The following is a 20345-nucleotide window of genomic DNA, read 5'->3' as shown; positions in this document are numbered from 1 at the left end:
CAATTAAATAAAACCTCTTTTTTGAGCCTTCTTAAATAGAAAGAGGGTTATGGACTAAATATAGAAAGAGGTTTTATTTATTTACCATACCTGTAGTTTATTTATATTTTTATTTACTTACCATACCTTTGAAGTATAAAAAGAGGTTTTATTTATTTACCATACCTCCAATTTATTTATATTTTTATTTATTTACATGCTTGCGTGTTCATAAATATAAGGTGACATATGGAGTAAATATAAAAAATTGTTTTATTTATTTACCATACCTCTCATTTATTTATATTTTTATTAATTTACCATACCTCTTTTATAAATATGGTATTTGGCTCATAGGATTCACTTAAATGAAACCATAAGGTGACATATGGAGTAAATATAAAAAATTGTATTATTTATTTACCATACCTCTCATTTATTTATATTTTTATTAATTTACCATACCTCTTTTATAAATATGGTATTTGGCTCATAGGATTCACTTAAATGAAACCTCGTTTTTTAGCTTTCTTAAATAGAAAGAGGGTTATGGACTAAATATAAAAAAGAGGTTTTATTTATTTACCATACCTCTAGTTTATTTGTATTTTTATTTATTTACCATACCTTTGGAGTAAGTATAAAAAGAGCTTTTATTTATTTACCATAACTCCACTATATTTTTATTTTTATTTATAACTATCATAAATACATTTTCTTGAAAATGAGGGCGAATGGAAGAATGTAACTCCAAATTTCAAGGGCTAAATTTACCTTTTTTACCCTCTCCCTTAAAATAAGGTAGGCTAACCTCCATACCTTATTTTTTTATAAAATAAATTTGAGTTGATTTGTAACAATGTACTATGATACAAAATATTCACCCAATAAAAATATAAAACCCCTTAATTTAGCCCAAGGGAAAAAATTCGCCCCTAAAATTTCCATGTCGAGCATAATCTGAAAATTTTGATTTTTGAGTTTTCATGAGTCCTCTTTGTCCTATGTGTGTCTCTAGAGCCACCCGGATCAATCCTCCCCACTGAGGTGACCAAAAGCATGAAAAATAATCCGCAACTTCTCTGTACCTTGTCTGCATCACAAGCGTCCTGCAAAGGTCTCGCTTCCATCTTCTTCACCTTTGTTCTTCGGAGCCTTAAGCGATGAGCTGACATCTGCAACCTCTGCAACCTGTAGTACATTGTTTCGCAAATTACATGCTACCTTTCATGACCAGCTAATGACCCAAGCATCCCATACTTGCCACGAGTTTATAACACATACTTGGTGGTCAAGTTTACAACAAGATGGACGCAATACCCCAGCTACGAAAACAAGGCCAACATATTATTATTGCTTCAACAAGTGATGGAAAACACATAATCACTACAACACATGATTTACAACAATAAGGCCAAACACTATTTTTTCTTTGACAAGTGATGGAAACACGACATCACTTTCACAGTTTATCATGCAACTCAAAAATAAGACCAGACATCATTTTTGTTGAACAAGTGATGGAAAATACATCATCACTTTTACATTTTAAAATGCAACAAATGATTTACAAAAGCACGACCATGAGCTACTAACATATCTAAAAACCATTTTTCAATTATCAATGTGAACGGGTCGCCTCATTGTGGTGGTTTTGCTTGTCGAACAACTGCTTCACCTGGTTCATGCACTGACACTTTGTCTTTAAGGCGTTGCTCTGGATGGAGCCTCCAACAAGTGGATCTTTGATGGCCATTTATGTCGCAATGAATGCAATAGGTATTCTTCCTCTAGATATGTTTAACATGTTTCTTTACCTGTTGTTGAGAGGGTCTTTCATGCCTCATCTTTTTGTGTGCTGCCATTCTTTTCCAACACTTAGAAAATGTATGGTTATGTAATACACAAAAGGTACATGTTTTTCGATGCCATGTTTTACGTCCATCATGATCATAATCGAAATGAACATTCGAATGTTGAGAGTGGTTATACCTTTCTTTGTTGTCCCTGGTGTAATTATGGCGAGGAGAGCTTACCTCAGCTCTTTCCTTGCGATGGAAACTTCCATGGGACGATGGGGATTTGTTCCCATCATTCTCTTTCCTCAATGATTTCGACAATGTCTCGGAAGAATCTGACACCTTTAAGCATTCTCCTTTGGTGTATCCCATGCCTGTAAATTGAGGTCTCTGCATAACCTCCAATGGTTGAGTTATGCATTGGTTATTAATACCAAGTTTTTCTTCTCATGCCTCGTCCTGGTAAGGAGCCTCATGTTTGTCCCTGTAATTGGGATCTCCAAATATCCAACAGAATACATACCATGTGACGATGAAACCGAAAGGAAATCAACATCTTTTACCTCCTCTATCGATTTGGAAAGAACTGATGAGGGCCTCTCATCATCTGTTGTTGGTGGTTCACTAACTATCTCGGCGCATTCCCCAACTTCCTTTCTGACATACCCAAGTCCTGTTCAACAGGGAAATTCTTCTAATTTGATAGGGTTGACGATGCCTTGGCCATTAGCGCCCAAGCCTTTTCCTTCATACCCCATTTTCTTCAACAGTTTGGAGCCAATTCCTGTGGTATGATTTTCAAAAAAAAAAAATCGTCACGACACATACATGAATTCAGAGAAGTACTTTTTACCTCACATGGGTCATGTTGTAGCTTTTCCAAGGCCTCGTCCTTTGCTTGCAGATATCGTAGAAAACTATGTTTCTCCTCTTTCTCTTCTTGTAGACGCATCTTCAACTCAACGTTCTCTGTTTGAAGGTTTTGATTGTTGTACTTCAGTTCTTCCAGGGCCTCTTCCGTGGCTTACAACTAAAGCTGCAATTGCGCCTTTTCCTCTGTCTCTTTCTGTAGAGTTTCATACATTATTTCCACCCTTTCGGAAATTTTGAGCATGGTCTCGTACATCGCTTTTTCATCCTCTATCACTGCACGTTCCATTGTTCACTCTGCAATTCACATCAATGCAAAGACCACTCTGATACCACTTGATCTAGGTCTGGTTGTGACAAAGGACCCTTCCAAGACCTTTTACTTTCGTGATGTGTTAAATTACATTTTTTAAAAGAACATAAATGAATACATCTGCATGTTGTAAAGAAGAGGAACATGACAATCATCAGCAACATAAAACTCAAGATGTTGATAACGGAGTTTGTCCAGGAGAGACTACGTCTCCGGGCCCCGGTGTCAAGATGGTGTAGGCCACTGTATTAAGTTTTATCAATAGTGATGATGTACATAAGAGGTAATGTCGCTATCATACAAGGAAAATACCCTCACATAGGAGTGGCTCCAAGAAATGTTCCGCTACATTAACCCTCAGTCAAAAGACTCCTATTAGTATGAAACAAACTCATGCATGATGAGCATCCCGCCAGCATGGCATAAAAGAGATCTCAATGCAAACATACATGACGACAACCTGAGCATCCCATCAACATACAACAAAGGGATCTCAAAACATAACATGACAAATCATGACAACAAGTACATCACATAGATGATTCTGTGTCACATCAAGCAGGAATCATGAAAACAAGTAATAAATAAGATCCCATATCAAACATCAAACAGGGATCTGTGCAGCACAATGATAGCAAAAGAAGTACATGAACACACATCATATACCTCACAACCAGGGGCCATCTGAAGAAGTGGATGTCAAACTGCTGAAGCTTTTCATGCCATCGATCTCACTACATCAATCGCATGGAAATGGTTGCTCACTCACAAATGTTGACACCTGCATTCCACTTAGAAAAGTAGCTGAAAAATAGAATGAGCAAATGGGAAATTTGAATGCACCATCATATTTTTGACATTGAATAGTGGAAAATCGACTATCCAATTTTTGAATTCTGAGAAATTGAAAATCTGGGGCTTAAGGAATCTTTTAGATTCCCCCTAGATTCCTCAAAGGTTCTGCTCCCTGGGTGGACTGGAAATATGCATCTCAAAAGGCAAATATGACCTCGCCATTGAGATCCCTGTGGAAAACCATGAAAAAAGACTGCAAACATGACTATATTCCGACATGGAGAAAAATTACCTCCTCGGGAAAATTTCAAGGATCATGGTTCCGCTCCCTGTTTTTACGGTAGTCATGGTTCCACTTGCGTACTGAAAAATGGATGAAAAATGTAGCACTTTGATGGAGAAACGAACTGTGCCATTGAGTTCGTGGCGTTGAGAAGTGCTGAAATCATATAAAATTTGTCAAATTCTGACAACGTAAAAATTCGGCCCTCTTGCAAAATTATGCCTCAAACTGTGTGCACTACCTCTTCTGCCTGGGCGCACTGACAAAATGTGTTTAAGTATAAACTGGGTGGAAAATTTTCCCAAGTTTTCCATTAGCAGAGTTGGTTAGGGAGCTCGGTTCATATGGAGGAGGTCGAGCGGTCAAACCCCACCTCCTTTTTTTCACATTACAAACAAAAAAAAATTAAATTTAAAACTTCAGTTCGTCCAGGCCCACCTTGGGCGGCCCGCCCACTGTACCCACCTCCTATCATAGCTGTTGACTTTCCCTTTTGAGCGTGGTTAGGTCCGTGCCCCAAGGACCGGCCCACAATCCACAATATTTGTTTAATGTTTGTGGTTTTCGTGTGGTTCCGTGGTGTGGGGTTGTGGGGTCATGGCCGCCCACCCCAGTTTTTGGTTATAGTTCCATGGGAGGGGCCGGCAGTCATGGCCCGCCCCTCCACTAATATAATATTGTTATGTGGTATGCATAAGGGGTGGCGGGGTTAGTGGCCCGCCATCCCTTTTTTCTATATTTTTTTTTAATTATATAAAACAAACCATGCATTTTGGAAAATTCAGTTTTGGACCATAGAAGTCATTTTAACTAGGCCACAATTTCACCCGGAATCTAGCCGAAGTTGGCCGGAATCCGGTGGCCGGGTTCTATCCAAATTTTAGCCTCCTTAAGCCTGCCCAGTCAGCAAAATGTTAACCCAACTTTGAATGCTTCTAACTTCCTCATCCGGACTCGGATTGACGAACCCTTAGCACTGCCACGATCAGGATGACGAGATCTACGCTCTAGTCTTGGTTCGAGCATAATCCAAACATTTTGGTTTTTAAGTTTTCCTTAGTCCTCTTTGTCCTGTGTGTGTCTCTGGAGCCACCTGGATCAGTGGTACTGATGTTGTACTAGGAGTCCAATGGCTACAATCCTTGGGTACAATAGTTTTTAATTTTCAAGAACTTTTCATGAAATTTTCTTTGGAAGGAAAGGAAGATGAATTAGGAGGTATCACAAGGAAACCAGGAAAGATAATCAACTCTGACGGAATGATAAAGCTTCTAAAGAAAGAACAACAAGGCATAATTGCACAATTATGTTCGCCAATGGTTCCCACATCGAAATCATGTATTTCTCCAGATCTCCAAAAAGTCTTGGACAATCATTCCAATGTATTTAAGACTCCCAAAGGTCTCCCACGTATTCGTGATCATGATCATGCTATTCATTTTATTCAAGGAAGTGTTCCTCCAAACATCAGGCCTTATAGATATCCATATGCCCAAAGGAGTGAAATTGAACATATGGTTGTAGAAATGGTAGAGGTTGGTATAATTATCCAACCACAATTGATAAACAAAGCAAGGGATGAATGGAAGAATGGCGAAGCAGGGTGGGAATTCATTCAAAAGTTGTCGAAGATCCCAGTTCCAACAATATTGCTAGAAATTAACAAGGAAGGAAAAATCATATTAGGACCTGAAGCATTCACAAAACCGAGAAGTCGACAGCTACGAAATCGATCAATTTCAAAGCATCTCATCAAGTGGAAGAACTTAGCTGCTGAAGATTCCACATAGAAGGATGAGAATAATAATAGAGAAGCATCAAGAACTACTCAAGCGTTGAGGACAACACTTTTTGAAGGAGAGGGGCATGTTAGGTCCCTATAGTACTAGTGTAACCCCTTATTGTTATTAGCACAACCCCCTTATTATATTGTTGTGCCCATGTAGTCCCCATATTGTTATTATTGTGCCCCATAGAAGCACACTATTTTTATTATTGTGCCCTTACATTATTATTGTTATGTCATCTCTGATTATATTATGACCTCTTAGACTCCTATATATAGAAAGGAGGTCTTGTCATTTGTATCACCTAAGAATTTTTCATTTGTGTAATGTAAAGGAGGTTGCCCCCTCGAAGAGGCTTATTTCTAAGGCGTTGATCTATCTTTTCTATCTTTTTGTGAGCTAGTTTCATAATAGTTACAGAACAACTTATGGGGTGTCTGGACGAACTTTTGATGTAAATGGAAATTATCCATTGCATGTTGTCCAACAACCTAACAAATAACACACCATAGCACAGCCCCCACGCTCGGCCCTGTTGGGGCTTCTGGCTTCAGGTAAATTGGCCCCCCTCTTGTAATATAATTCACATACACAAGATAATGATCTTTATCGTGCCCATGGCCCTTGCACTTCAAACACCAGACTTCCACGTGCACTTCTGGTTTAGTCTCCTTTTCTTTCTTCAAACTCTATAACTCCAGGTGTAAGCTTGCTAATTGTGAGTGGATCTGTTGTACTCCCAAGTTCGTATCCTGAATAGGTGATGCCTGCAGCTTCATTGCAATCTATAAGGCTTCCACCTATGTTTCTATCTTTTGTTGTGACAAATCAATTCTTAAGTGGGGAAAAAGCGACGCAATAAACCATTCGCGATGTTGGCTATCTGTGATCTGCATGTTAGCTTCTCTGATCTAACACTTCAACCTCTGATCAAATTCCCAGGCCATTTCATTGACTCTCATCATGATCTCTTTAAATCCAATTACTGACTGTGAGTCTGACTTAGGCTTAATAAATTCCTTCTTTAAAGCCACCCTAGTCTTTGCTAGCATTGCAAGAGGATTATCAGAACAATACTTAATATACCAGGTTAGCGCGCGATCCTGCAAAGCGGTAACCAATTGTGCCTTCTTTATATTGTCATCAATAATCTATTGTGTTGTCCATACAACATTCGCAACAAACCAGAACTTCTCTGCATCTTCACTTCCTATGCCTTTGAAGATCGGCATCTTCATTGCATTCGCCATGTTGAGTGGTGGTGGTGGAGGTGGAGGTGTAGGCGAAGGTGTATGCGGTGGAGGTGGAGGCGGTGGTGGAGTGGAAGGATGATTTACTCAAGGAATCCCCTGAGTGATTAGCTAAACCATGCTTCGCGGCGTAGTTTATCCCGCCCCTTGGTCATCACTTGAGGGAGGTCCAATCAATGGACTATATTTTGGTCCTGATCCTTCACGATTTCTAAAGAATCGTCCACTTCGCATAACTCCGAACATCAAGGTAATGGCATCACCCATTTTTCACAAAACAACATTTTAATCCACGTATTCAATGATTTTAAATACTTACCTCGTGGTCCTTTGAAAAATCTTCACTCCACTTCGCTATAGCTGACTAAGGTATCAACTACAAATTCTGTAACAAATCCTCCTAGGATTTGATCGAGCCAATGATCGACAGCCTGCACGATATTGTTTTCAGAGGTTTCTAGTCGTCGCACTAATTCTGGAGTCCACACTATAGGATTATCGAGCTTCCACCTTCCTTGGCTATCTGTCAATTTAGCCAACCATTCATACAATTCAATGGGGAAGGTGTAGAAGAATATCTCGTGTATCTACATATACAGATACATGTTCAACCACTCTTCCTTCGACATGCATGGATTCCTATTTTTTTGCGCTGCGAATTCGTGAATCTTCTGATCCAACCACTTTTCAATTTCTTTCTTGGTCAGATTCCAATGATGCAACATCACACATCTCTTTTAAGTAGATCTCGGTCCCGACAACATAACCATTTGTTGGCTTAGGGGGTCCTAACCCAGGTTCAGAGTTAGTTGCGACAACAAACAAAACCCTACACTACTAGCCCTTTCGGCAACAACCTGCTTAGCGTAGGCTACAGTCTCACTCGAAGCAGTATGGGGGGATACAAGAACCAAGTTTCTGCATCTAGAGACTAGTGTGATGTCTTTCAGCACCCTAGATATGCCTTTACGTAAATCGATAACTCTTCGGCATGTCACTGCACTCTGTTTAAACAATGTTCAAACCTTTTCGAAGGTCTACGATCAATCCTTGTGGACTATTAACATTCAGTTTGCCTACTTACACGCATCAGAGAACAGTCCTAAATTAGTGGTCCCGTAGATTTACTTCAGTTATTAGTAAACATAAGAGAATTCACCAGAGTTTTCGCGGAAGTACTTAAACATGAATTGCGTACATTATTAAGGCTTATTCTAGAGAATCACGTAACATTTAATCAATATCCCATAAAACAAATCATTCATTGGCATCATATAACATTAACAAAGATAATTAGAAATACTTAGGAATTCTTTGGAAAACTGTCTTTATTGGTCTTCAATTCAAGGTTACAAACTCAAAACTTCCCTATGCGCACAGCTGCAGGGGTCTGCGAACTCAGCTACGGACTCTACCTAGGCCTCTGCGCACTCATCTGCAGAGCCTTTCTTCTTCTATCTTACCCATTTCTCCTTACTACTACTTCTTAGTTACTTGTTCCTTTCACTATGACTCACGATTTATAGACTTTTTCATATAATGCCATGGTCCGTGGACCATGTGTGAATCTCAAAACTGACTCAAAACTTATCCAAAACAAGGGGCTAAGCCCCTTTGACTCCTATTCACCTACGCGCTGCGCGTCCACAAATCGTGGAGACTTTACATTCTTTACAAAATTGTACCAAAATTTCGGTTATCTTAACCCGAAACTAACCTAGGGGACCCCATCCCAATAGATATTGCTAGCTATTTGTTGTTATATTTAATACATTTTGTCATGCAGTTACTAAGTGGATTGATGTCCATGGAAAGAATGGTTGGTGTGATTGAATGATGGTGTGTAAAAAAAAGGTTGATTTCAAGAAAGTTGTTTTTATTTCTTGTGAGAGTGGTTTTAATGAATGAGTGTTATTTCATTTCTGCAAGAGTGATTTTATATTCTAACATTGTGTGAAGTGAGTTATATTTATGTAAGAAAGGGTTTGATAGTGTGGCTTTTGTGGATTGATTTTCATTCCTACAAGTGTGAAGAGTGACAACATGTTTTTGTTTTATTGTGTCTCATTTCCTATGGAAGAAATATTAGCATTACGAATTAGCCAACTTGAGTTAGCAATTGTTGCATGCATATACTTTGCAAGATAATCTTAAAATAAAAATACATGTACCCAGATTAAAAATTTATGTGTGAGTATGATTGTTTGTTCTTAATGTCAGAATGTTTGAAAAAATGGAAGGACATTATGTTTTGAAAAATGAACTAGTGCATAATATAAACCATCATGTTTTTCTTCTGAAAAAGGACAAATTATTCTTAATTAAAAAGAAAATTAAACTGCCCAACATTTTAGTGTTGTTTTTGGGGAGGTTATTAAGGGCGCAATACCATATTAACATTGTTTTGTAGATGCATTGTTCATGAGTGTCTTAGATGTGTTCATGTATCTAAGGTTTTTGAGCGATAAGATGAGAGGTAAGAACTTGCACATCAGTTCGACATACTAAAGTAGGATCAACCTCATAAGGAGTAGGGACACATAGGTTGCATTTCCGAAAATTAAGTTTTTTTCCCTGTAAACTTCATTTAAAGTAGGAAAATTTGCACCCCCCTATATTAATCTATGTGCTGATAGAATATGCAAGCTAGTTGAAGAAGCTTGTCAAGCAAGGAATAAATGGAGCTTTAAGGAATCTCTCAATGAGGAGTATGAGAGGATCATCAGATGATTCTATTGAGATACAAAAATCAACCAATGACAAAGCCACAAGGGAAGAAATCATTATTTTGCTAGAAAAATTTAAAACTGGTATCATTAGCTCTTTGTATTCATAATTGGATGTTTTGTAGGAAAGATAAAGAAAGTTAAAGTTGAGAAAGCACTGCTGATATTTTTCTCGAACTATAGGAAGAAGCACTCCCTCAAAGAGTTTCCATTTAACAGTGTGGAGGTATGTGGTATTTGTGAGCAGGATCACTTAACAAAGCATTTCCCATGTCTTGGAGGATTAAAAGAAGTGTTCATGAAATCAGGTGAGGATACAGAGAAGTCATGGCAAGCTCAACTGGAAAGTATAGCTTAAGACCCTTCATCATTTTTTAATACCCGGACTAACATTTATAATCCTTAATAGATTCCTCAGAAAATTCAGAATCCTAATGTTCCATTGAAAATTCATAGTCCTCCAATTCAATACCCTACCATATGGCTACAATGTCCCTCTCCCTTGAGTTAAATATTTTTATGGCCTTAAGGATGGTTTGAAGCCTCCTTTCCAAGGAAGTTTCCCATGCAAACTCAACAATCTATACAACAACAATAGTTGCAACTCACATATAATTCACCTCCTCTACGATCCTAACTACATGTGCAACCTAACCCAAATTGGAACAAGAGGGATGCATAACAAGTCAAAGAACTTGTCTTTCCCACATACTACCCCATTCAATATAATGACATTTTAGATCGAGGAGAGGAGTGAATTAAATAACTTCCCCGGTTACCACAAAGCATGAATAAGAGAAATTTACCCCAAGAAGAAACCTCAATCCATAGATCATTACACAAATAATACATAATTGGAACTCATGTTAAAAATGTACAACTCATGTTGTTGAAAATGTTGAAACTGTTGTAATAGTTGATATTCTCACAATTATTAGTATTAAAGCAATTGTAACAGCTTAAACTACTAAAATTGTTACTATTGAACTTGCTGAAACTGTTACTGCTAAAACTATTGAAAATACTAAAATTGTTTAACAATTGATGTTGTAACAACTGATACTATTGAAACTTCTGCAACACTGACCATCTAGATGGGAAAAACTATTCTAATCACTTTGGACAACTTGGTCACAATCATAAATATATCTAAATATTAGGGAAGAGGATAAGAGAAAGAGACTCATGAGCAACATCAAGGGAAAGATAAAAAAGTTCATCAACAATATCGAGGAGAAAACCCAAGAATTTTCTTTGATCATCCTTGCCAAATTGAAAGAGAAGAAATACTTAGTGAAGGGAAGATATTGGAGTGCGAGATAGAGGAGTTTCTCTCTTTCCTCTCATGAGATCCTTCATGCCTTCAAGAGAGCAATGAACAAGACGAGGAATATCTACACAACCTAACAAAGGAAGATATGCCAACAATTTTTAGTGAACCAAAGGACCAAGAATGTGTAGATCACATTGAAGCCTGGTTCCGAATAATTTTTGGCATATAACATTCCTCCATGATTTGACATCTCTTGGCACCATATCGGTTAAAGCAACTAGTTTATCATTCTCTACTATACATTAAAGTTTATATTTCAAATTTGAGTATGAATGTATTTCTATATTTGTTATGCACATGGTTAAATTAGAAGTACTCCTACACTTGAAGGAGATCTTCCTTCCTTCAAGTAAAGTAGGGTAGGATTGTATAGAAGAATAAAATAAATAACAGTAACTGTAAAGTGGAGTGCTAGCAGAAAGGTCCATGATGGGAGCAACATTATAACTGTTAATTGGTATAATAAAAGATCATGCTTTCCCCCTGAATATCATGTTTTTCTTATTGTATTGTTGATGTATGTTTATGGGTTATAATGATGTCAATGCTAACTTGGTTTACAGAGATATAGATAAAAAGTTTTCTATTCTTTGTAAACAGGTTATAAATTTAAAGAGTTAAGAATCTAAAATCTCTAAAACCTTCATCACTACAAGCCCCAAACATTCACCGATCTATGATAAGATGCACTTCCTTATTTTTCTCTCCTAAACATTCACCTACCTTTCTATGATAAGATGCACTTCCTTATTTTTCTCTGCTTACTTTCATTATGCATGTCTATATCATTAGTTTTTTGGGTTAAATAAATATCCCACACATGGTTTATTATAGGCTTTAAGCAAACCCGTGGGTCAAATGTACACGATTACTACCTATGAAATTTCATATAAACATTTTCCTAAAAAAATAATACAATATCTCATCATTCCTAAAGATTAAGTTTTCAACATTACTTTATTCAATCTTTCGTTAATATGTAGTTTACAATTAATCCTTATAATAATTTAATTTTAGTTTCACTTTAATAAAAAAAAATACATAATGAATATATTTTCTTTGATAATTTTATTTGGCCATAATGTAAGATACTATTTTGCATATTATGAAATTGAAGCGTTACTTCATTTATGCTTGAGGAAAACTATAATTCATGGAATTTCCTTTTTTAAACATGTTTACCTAGAGATTAAGATGACGAAAAATGCCTTATACTGCTTCATTCTTATGTACACATATGATCGCATCTAATATTATTATGTTATTGGGATTAAAATTTATTATGAAAAGTGTAATATGATATTCCAATGTAAATATAGTTTTGTTTCAGGCTGAGATATTGTTAAAGGTTTTGATAAAGTTAAATAACGAGTCCAACTCCAATATTATTTTTCTTATTATATTGTTTTGATATATAATTTGTGTTTAAATATGGTTTGATTTTGGAATAATAAAAGATTTATGGTTTGTGATTAATTCGTTTTTTTCACAAATTATGTTTAAGGTTGTTTTTTAAATATAATTGTGTTTTATTATAATTTATAATATGGTTTGTTACACTATTTTAATGTTATAAATATTAAAAATATATCAAAAATATTATAATATTTTGATTTTTTCATCTAATTATATTTATACAAATTAAAAATGTGATTGAAAATACAAATATAAAATATAAAATTTGATTAGATCTTAATTTTCATATTAATTTTTTTATTAAAAATTTGAAAAAAGCAACATACTTTACATTTTTTTTTGAGATGAAAAATATAAAATAATAATATCATGAAATAAGATTTATCTTTGAAAATAGATCTTAAAAGTTAATATGTAAAGAATAATATAACTAAATACAGTTCTAATATGTTTATATTTAAAATATATATAATTGAATAAACTGATATTAATTTTATTTTACATTAAATTGATATTAGCATTCTTATAATTTATATAAATAATTTAATTTTTAATTTGTTTAAATTTGTAATATTGAAAATTGTATTTTAAAATATGAAATATTATAATGGTTCGAGTGTATAGTTTTTATTTTTATTAGGTGTAATTGTTACTTAGAAGAGTATGTTTTTAGTTTATATGAGATTTTAAATTTTGTTAAGTGGAGAGATATTTTCCAATTAATTAGTTATAATAATCTCCTATAACTCAGGTAGTTACTCTTTGAACCAACAATCACACTTAAAATACTTAAAATAAGTAAGAATTTTATATTCCAATCATAATCACAATTTCACATTAAATTTTAAAAAATTAAAAGAAACAAAAAAATATGGTAATATTAATATTATATTAAATATTTAAAATATTATTAAGAGATAAAATGAACTCATTCTATTTTTCAATATTATTTTAAAAAAAACACTCAGCGTCTCAAAATTAAAAATTAATTAATTATAATTTTATTTAAATTATTATATTAATTTTAAATTATAAAAATAATTAAATTATAAATTTATAATTATATATATATATAAGCCAAACACATTAAAGTAATGGTAGTTCAATAACACTTGTATATAATATTTTTATAAATAAAAAACCAATTTTTGATCATGAGTATTTTATTAAAAGTATTTTGTAAATATTAGATAGAGTTAAATAACTACATTCACTTATTTATAATCCCAAACAAAGGCTACATCAGTGGCAGGTGACACTTAACATTGCTCTATCAGAGCGATAAGGATCTGAGAGGAAACGAACGCCGGGCCCACCATATTCTTGGTGAAGACCATATACAATTCGTATTACATGTTACATGTAATGTAGGTATCCCACTCTATCAAAGAATATGACAACCAAAAGGAGACAAAAAGGAGGCCCACATTAAAGTAACAAATAGTTGTTTTCTTGTAATATAGGTATCTCAGGGTATCTTTTTCTTTTGTCATATGAATATCTCACTAATCAAAGAGTACGGTGTAGATTTGTGAATGTAAATATTATTAGTTATAACTATTTAAATAGTATATTAAATTAAAAAATTTAGATTAAATTATAATTTTTTTTAAATAATTATTATTTTTGATGAGGAAAAAGTTAATATATATATATATAAAAGAATTTTAATTATGGAGATACATCGTTTGATTAAGCGATTTTGTTATAATATTATGGGTAAATATTATAGTTTGTATGTTTGTCAATATTATAAGTCAAAAAATTATAACTTATTTTATTTGACACTAGTTGATATGTCATTTTTTTAATTAATAAATTTAAATAAAAAGACAAAATGCATAACTAATTTGGAAATAAATCTAAATCTTTGATTTGTGTATACTACTAAAAAAATTTAAAAATAACTTATGAAAACTAAATTTTTATCACCTATTCAATAATTATTCATAATAAAATTAAAATTCTAAAAACCCAAATCTAAAATAAACATGTCAATGAGCATAATTAACAAAATCATATTAATAATTGATTAATCTATATATTATGCCAAAAAAAATTATTTACAATAACAAAATAAAAATTTGAATTAAAAAACTTAACATAATTAGATAAACATATATATATTAATGAGAAAAGTGTACACGGTAAGAAGTAGTTAAGTCTATTAAAATAACTTAAGTCATTTAATTTATATTTTAAATAAGTTAGAAAGCAAATTGAAAAACGTTCAAACGTGAATGAAAAAATTGAAATTGTTTACCTAGGAAAAAAATTGAATTTAATTAAATGAAAAGAAAAGTAGGATTCAATTAGATAAGAACAAAATGGATGCTCTAGTAAATCCTAGCTTGAATGCCAACACCTTTGAAGAGGATATAGTAAGTGAGTTCATTTATATTCGTTGGGTTCGATGAATAAAGATGTCGAGTCAATATTTATAAAGTGGTGCAGTACTAATTGAAAATTCATTAATGACATGACATAGAAGTCGAGGTAATGTTTTTTCTTAATGTATGTGTAGTATATATGTAAGTATATATATATATATATATATATATATATATATATATATATATATATATATATATATATATATATATATATTTGTAGTTATATAATTGTACATGGTACTTATTGCAAAGGAGAGCTTTTTTTCAAAGTGAATTATATTATTGGTTTTTTATTATTTTTAAGAAATTTTTTGTTACGGGGAACAATTGCGGGAATATTTTGATGTTGCTCTCTCAATTTTTATTTTTTATTTTTTGGTTCTAATTTCTCTCTTTTATTTAATCTTTACAAGTAGGTAGTTCGATCTTCAAAGGAATTCACACTACTGATGTATTTTTTCCATCTCCATTTTCTTGCTCTTATAATATCTTGTTGTTAAACCAATGAACGTGATTATATCTCCATCGACAGCTAAGATCATATCAAACTCAATCTATGTGAGTTTCTAGAGCTTTGTTACTTCTCTCAATTAATTCCCTTTAATTAATCAATTTCCCTAAATTAGACTTAGGGATTTTTAAATTATTGATCAATTAATTTAATTTAATTGTTTATGGGTGTTTTCTTCGGAAACATTTTTTGGGTTCTGGAGATCTTGTGTTTTTTAACCTCTCTGACCAAATTCAAGACTAAAACACCTATCCAATGCTATAAAAACGAATAGGAAGAAGATAGTGTAGCTTGAGGATTAGTTCATTCCATGGACGCTTTGATTAAAATTGAATGCATGGAGAAGGATTCTTATACAATATGAAGATAAGACCATATGAAACAATGTTGATCTCAAGGGAAGCCCGTAAGGAAAATCTAATATTTTGACAAGAGGCCATCATGTTGAGGTAATTATGATCTTGATGTTTTGGTATTGTCAATTATCTAGTTGGTATATGGTTTTGCTACTTGGAATAATGTTGTAGAAATAATGGTAGTTGAGGCAAGTGCATCTACAATTGTTTGTTTTGAACTCAATTCAATTAATACATGGAGTGAGTGGATTGATTTGGTAATCCTTGGAATATTATGTGGTCAAGATGTCTATATCATCTTAGGGTGGAAAGGTAGCAGTACGAAAAGATAACCTGAAGTTCATATAACAATGAGGATCACTTTCATGATGAGAAGAAGCCATGTTTAGCTCTACTTGAATTGGCTCAATATAATTTCTTTATTGATAGAGGAAAGTGATAGGAAAGGTTGATGTCTTGATCTTGTCACAGTTTGGTTTTAGGAAAATGAAACTCAATTTGATGAGGTGCAAAGAAAGGAGGAACCATGTAACTACCTAAAGATCTCCATGAAGAACTAGTAGTCGATGTAGTGATGAATACATGCTAAAAGAACTTGTGGTTATGACTTCCCAAGTAAAAGGAAGTAAGGAATCTCATCTCTACTTAAGAGGGAGTTAAAAGTATCCTTAAATGTTTGAAAATGAGCAAGGATCTATTCCCTAATAAAGAGGGAACAAGGATCTCCTCTCTAGTTGAGAGTGATATGGACATTATATTCTCTTCTTCATGTGTCATGCACTAGGCCAAGAATAATAGTCGTTCATCTAGTGAAGGCCGTGGAGAGAGAATGGAGTCCGTATGATTAGATAAGCATCTAAGAAGATACTCCTCTAGGATAAAGAAACCAAGATAGGAAGTGGACTGGCACTCTTTGAGGATTGGATAGGTATCTAAGATAAGAGTGGTAGACGAGGACTAGAATTTCTTGAGGATGGGTAATCCAAGATAATAATAGTCCTAAAAGGGCATACCTAGTGAACATCTGAATGGGGTATGTGCTACAATAGGTAGTGTGGTGTCTCACGTAAAGCCTCCTAGCATTATGCTTTGATGTAAATAGAGCTTGTTAGTTAAAGGTCTTGCTATGTTGATTATGTTAGTTATGATGTCGATGCTTAAAGATGACTTATCGATCCCACTCTTCTTATGAGAATATTTCAGTTTGAGAATATCCTTGTACCATGTGTACAATTATGAATACCTCCCTAGTTAAGAGAGAGTGTTGGAGAATGTAACTAGTTTTGGTCTATGTAAAAGAAAAAGAAAAGAAAAATAAAAAATACTATTTTTTTTTCTATACAAGCATGTTCTTCATGCTTCTAGGTTCTTAAGTTAAAGTCCTATTTAGACCTACTATAAAAGAAAAAGAAAAAGAATTATTAAATATGTAATTTTGGGTCAGAAACCCCTATAGGTTCCAAGTCGGCCTACATGTCAAGTTGGCCCTACCCCAATGGACGTGTCTATTTGCACCCCCTATGAATTGTATAAATAAGGGGAAGGTGGATCTCATTTGGAGACACACACTTGATGAATTGTGGTCTGAAATATCACGGAGAAGGGAAGCGAAGAAGTGAAAGTCCAAAGTGTGAAATAAAGGGTGTCTTCTTGAGTTAGAGTTTGTGGAAGATTTTCCTTGGTACATCTCTTATTGTTGGTCTCTTGTTGATGAATCTGTTGAATAAAAGGAAGGTTTGACTTGGCATCTAGAGGTGGCACTTTTCTAGGTTATGGGTATTTGATATCTCATTTTATCAAATTCTATAAGAAGAGAAGTTTATGGGTTTTCCCCTTGGAGGGTTTTTTTCTTGGCTTAGAGCCTATATGTTGTGTTATTTTTGTTTTTGCGATCTTCATGTACATGTTATGGTAATTGTTTGGTGAAAATATAAATATGAAGATTAATAAAAGAAGCTAACATATTTCACAAGAAATTACTATGAAAGGAAAATCTAAATTAATTTAAACACCTCTCGATTTTCCAACAACAAGGGCCCTCTCATTGGAGAAATTAGCCTAATCATATTTCCAATCCTAACCTGAATCAGGTAGTAAACAAACCTAAAGATCCCTTACCATTTCAACCATGACTTCAACCATCTAAAGAGAGTGAAAAGAACACAGTCCCATTGTTCAACCCAGAATAAGAGTTGAGTAAGATAAAGGTCCCAGTATCTTTGTTGGAACTACCTCAGAATCTAACCTATTAGTCTCACATATAGAAGTTAATGAACCTCGTTGAACTAGCTTCTCATAATGATACTTTAAAGATTTAGGAAGATCCTCCTACTATGGTATGTGTTCCACATGTAGAGGAGCAAGAAGATGGCAGTCCTCCTTTCTATATCACTCTCAATGTTCATAATAAACTTCTTCACAATTTCATGTTAGACTCAGGGCCATTCCATAATCTCATGCCCAAATCAATCATGTTGGAGTTGGGTTTCGACATCCCTAAACCGTACGATATGTTTAGGTCTCGTCAAATACTTAGAGATATCTTTAACCCAAATTCCAAATATGAGAATAGTCATGGACATCGTGGTAGTTGACATCCCAGCTACCTATGGCATCTTACTTTCCAAATATTGTGTCAGAAAATTAGGTGGAACTTTGTAAATGGATTTATCCTGTGCAACCATACATATTTTTGGAGTTCAGGAGAGGAGATTGTAAAACAAAGCTAAACTCCTATATATTGTAGGTGAGGCTAAAATGTCTAAGAATAAACCTGGATATGTCATAGAGGAATCCATGGGCTATTACAACCTATTTCTGAAGCCTCACATGATGGAATAAGTTGTTGAAAATTGGCAACAAGAAATTGCTAAAAATAGCAGTTTGGGCATCAGTGCTGGATTGGGCAACAAGGAATGAAAAATGGAAGTGCTAAAAATAGAAGTTCTATTTTTAGCAGTTCAAGTTGGATTCCTATTTTTAGACAGTCTCTAGTCTAAAATAGGAAGTAAAATTCGAATTTGGTCTTACCAGCAATTTGAATATTAATTAATTAATTCTCCATGAGTTAATTAGTCAAGGAAAATCAAACTTGAAGTCTTTGTGAGAGCATGCAATAATTTCTCCACTAATTGGGGAATGTGTCCTTGATTTGCTCCACTGATTGAGGAATTAAGGATGAGTTCTATATTGAGAGGATCAGTTGACTTAGTTTAACTTAGTCAAGTTCAGTTAGATTAATTTAACAAGTTGTTAAATTAATGAGATATATTTTGTTAATGCTTACATGCATGTGACAACTGCTATTTTCAGATAATTGAGTATTCTCTCATGGATAACTGATGCATGGAAGTTCAGACAAAGACCTAGTTGAGATCAGAGAAGGGACAGTGTACTATCAATTGGATGAATATTTTTCCTATAAAGGAAGCTCATCCATGATGAGGATTTATCTCCTTCAGGTTTGTGCAATTATTTTAGAGTTCACTATTGTGTGTGAGGTGAGAATCACACACGTTGCAGCTAGAGGACCCAGGAAAAAATGTGCATGGAAATAGGAGGCTTGGAGGGCAGAAGAGAAGGTTTGTGAGAAGCCTTTGATTGTCTATGAGCAGCAGAGGGATTGTACTGAGAGCTGGATAGCTTCTGAGCTAAGGCTTTGTGTAATCTAGACTATATTTCCACTTGTATGAAAATACATAGATGGGGTTTTAGGTAGGTGCTTTCCCCGAGTAAATTCTTCTATGTTATGTGTGATTGATTCCTTATTATGAGTTATATGTGTTCTTATTGATGTTGCTAATGCTTGATTAAGCTTCTGCTAAATTGTTTGTCAAAGTAGATCGAGTGTTTTGCTTTAGTACATTGCATTACCAGGTTGATCTACAAGTGAGAAATTTCTACATGGTATCAGAACTAGCTGATTTATAGAAAAAGTTCTACATGGTATCAAAGCTAGCTTATTTTTATGAAAAATTCTACAAAATTCTACATGGTATCAGAGCACAGGTGATCAAGGAGAGAACAATATACTGAGAGGAGATTTCAAAGTTTTGAGTTTTGGGACGAGAGTTTGTAGAGCAGATATGAAAATTTTTGTACAAATTTTTCAGAAATAAATAGCAGATCTAGATTCCTTGCAGAAAAATACCCAAAATCAAAAAAAAAATCGACTGAATCGGAATTCGGATGAGGGAGATATCGTTGATTTAAAATCAGCGCTTTTTTCTAGAAAATTTCGTGACAGCGGGAAAGTGGAAATAGATTGGTGTGCTAGCCAAGAACCTGTATGCACTTGAGGTACAAGATGCATGCAAATCCTTGAGGAGAAAGGCAAAGGTTAGATACTTGGTGGTTGAGAGGGAGAGTAAATTACCTCTCATCATGCAGCGCCACAAGAAGTCTCGGACAATTGTGGAGGAGCCACGAATGGTGCAGCAGCTTCAGGAGGTTGTGGAGCAGCCACAACAGGGGAAGATGAGAGGAGATCGAGTAGAGACATCTACTCATGCAGAGTCCAAATTTCAGATCTTGG

The sequence above is a fragment of the Pinus tabuliformis genome, chromosome 4_2 (genome assembly GCF_031772625.1).
Source record: "Pinus tabuliformis cultivar Carrire ecotype Pingquan chromosome 4_2, CPIR1, whole genome shotgun sequence".
Classification (NCBI taxonomy): domain Eukaryota; kingdom Viridiplantae; phylum Streptophyta; class Pinopsida; order Pinales; family Pinaceae; genus Pinus; species Pinus tabuliformis.
Note: the sequence above shows the minus strand (reverse complement) of the source record.